Here is a 3,416-nt window from a genome sequence, read left to right as displayed (position 1 = left end):
TCTCTTATCTTCCTTTTACATTTTCCTTTTACATATAAAATAATAGATATAATATGAAGCTTTTACTGTTATTAGCAAATATTTCATCAATTAATATTATATTTATTAATCAGATAATGAAATATTGTACTTCGAATTAGCATTTAATTTTACCCATTGTTAAATTAACACATAATTAATCGATTAAATTATCCAACGAAGAATTTATGACGAAGAAGGGAATTGCTCGACGTATAATTAAAACAAATCGTAATAACAAAATTATTGAGAAAACATAATTCGTATTAAAAATACATAATTCGATTAAAACATTTCGAATGTATGATTGTTCATAATCAAAATCTTATTTTCACATGTAATGAATGTGGATAACACGAGAGCTAAATTAGCAGAAAAATACATTATATGAACATTGAATTTTAATATAAAGATGTGAATATAAAATATAATTAACATTTATATCTGAAAATTACATGTTCTATTTTTTGTAATTTCTGAAAATATAACCAATATTGATATTTCCAATACATATTAATTCTTTCATATATTTTTTAACATAATAAATCTAAAAATTATTCATTTATACAAAATTTATTTATATTTATTATATTATTATATATATTTATTAATATATTTGTAAAATACTTTTGGATACACGAGAATTAATAATTTTAATTATTACTTTTTTTTTTCTATATGTCAGAAATTATTAGTCAGAAATCGATATATAGAATATTAATATTCGTTTGATACCTTATCAATACAAATGACTGTTGAGACTTAAACTATAACCAATTTAATTTCGCACTAGATGAAGAAAGAAATAGATATATTATGTAATAAAGAGAAATCTCATTGTCTTTTCGTCTCGCTTTGTCTAATTTTGCAAACTTCGATTCTTTATAACTTAATAAATAATAATATATCTTTATCTTCTACATATTTCAATCATTATATAAAATTACTAAAACTATCACAAATGTTAAAAATTTGATATTATCTATCATATTGTTATTATATTATATTGAAATAAATGTAACAAATTCTTAATAAAATTTTTATATAATTATTAATAACTTCATTAAAAATATTATTAAAATTTAATTTAATAAATTCAATTGTTTTCATTTAAAAGTAAAATTGAAATTATTAAAATTAAAATCTTAATTGATTATTTGATATTATTAATAACTTCTTACTTTAATGTTTATGTTTATACTTTAGAATTTAATGTTTCATCACATGGCACTTGTTCTTTTTACATAATTATTTCAAAAATTTAAAAAAAATATTTCTATTAATGATATTAGCAATTTTTATACATTATGTTGAATTTTGAATCTTTATTATTAATTTTTATTATTAAAGAAAAACACTCCAATTCAATTATATGAATAATAATATCGAAATTATAATATACAATTTATTTTTACAACAAATATTAGTTAATGATTTATATTTAAAAGCTAAATTTTATATGTAACTACTTAATAAATTAGTTAAAAAATCTTCTAATATTTTTAATCTTTTCTCTGCGATTAGAAAAAGATTATAGAATTATATATACAAAAATTGAAAATAATCTCGAAATCTTAATGGAAAAAATTATATAGAAAAGATCAAGTATATTCACCTCAAGAATAGTTTAACATTTTTTTCAATCAATTCTAACTAATAAATGAACAGTTATATTATTTTATACTTTTTCAACATATTATTGATAACTAATAATCAATCACTCCAAAAAATATAATTAATTATATCACAATTAGAAATATATATTAAGAAACTTAAAAAAATATAAAAAATTAATAACAAAAATAATTATAAAAATTATAAAATAAAAATTTTCTCTGTATGATATATCTGTTTCAATTTTTTCAAAATTATATAATATATACAGAATATCAATACACAATACTTTTCTATATTGCTTCTATTAGAAAAAAAAATTAATTCTCTCTTCTATTATTACTTTCAAATTATTTAATAAAAATACAAATAAATGCTTTTTAATAAATCTCATTTTTAGTTCTTTTTCAAACAAAAACTTGATCTATTATTAAATGAAAAATCTCATTGCTACAAAGAGCGATAATTATTTATTAAAACTTTTCGAAACTTCGAAACTTATGATCCTCGTTCGAGAGATTGAAGGGAACGTCCGTCAATCTTCACGCTGCGTTTTCTCTGTAATTTCCCACAAAGAACTTTATCCCCTTCGAGAATCATCCGCGTCAATCCGCAGGGAAAGAAAGTAAGTCGTGAAAATGGTTCATAAATCTGGCGAAGAACGCGAACAAATGTCACGAAAATCTCGGCTGCCAGCAACTTCAGCCACTGTGCGATACGTATCGAAGCGTAGACGATGAAAATTCCGACAACATACGACGAACTTGTACTTCCGGCAAGTTTTCTCCCGATTCCTACGAGTACACTTCCACCTACGAGTAAATTAGAATGGGATCAAAGGATCGTAGGATCGAGTCGACGTATGGATAGGCCGAGACCTGTATTCGTTCCCACCTCATCGTATGTTCCGTCCTTCTGTGCCACCTTTGTATATCTTACGTGTATCGACATTGGTAAAAAAAAACAAATCTCTGGAGAGTTTTCACTCATTCTACACGTGATACTTGAAAAACACGTAGTCTGAGATAATACATTTGTACATTTGCATATTTTTTACACGTGGTGTGAAAATGGATAAAAGAAAAAAAGAAAGAAAGGGAAGAGAGAAATAAAATCAGGAAAGAAGAGAAATATGTAAATACGGATTTGAAGGAAATATGAAAATAATTTGTAATAATAAATCGAATTTTATTTTTATTATATTATACAAAGTGTTCTGATTTTTAGTGTATTTTATTATATTTTATAATAATATAGAAAGGTTCCGTACTATAAAAATTACTACTTTTATAAAAATTGTGCGATTGTTTCTATATAACGCGATTAAGGATTAAAAAATAAATATAGAAAAAAAATTCTTCTTAAGAAAATAACATATATAAGAAGATATTAATTTTTCATCAAATAATGGATCGAAAAACTACATTCAAAAAGCGATGTCGATGGAACTTAATTTTAAACGATTCTGATAATGATTAAATTATAATGATCTACTTTTTTACTTTAAATTATTCTATATATATAATGGAAAATTTCTATGTTCTTGTTATTTTAAAATATAATATAATATTAGAATATAAAATAATATAATATTAGAAGAAATAAAATTTTCTATAATATTGAAATGAAAACTATTAATTTAATTTTAACTTTTTGCTTTCTTAATTTTGTATAAATATATATATATCTCGTTTTAGAAATTTTATATAATTATATTCTATAAGTCTAAATAAGAAAAAATATTATATAAATGTAGATTATTTAATGTTATTCAATTATTTATT

This window comes from Apis dorsata, unplaced genomic scaffold (assembly GCF_000469605.1).
Source record: "Apis dorsata unplaced genomic scaffold, Apis dorsata 1.3 scaffold_88, whole genome shotgun sequence".
In the NCBI taxonomy this organism is placed as follows: Eukaryota; Metazoa; Arthropoda; class Insecta; order Hymenoptera; family Apidae; genus Apis; species Apis dorsata.
This window is presented reverse-complemented; position numbering follows the sequence as displayed.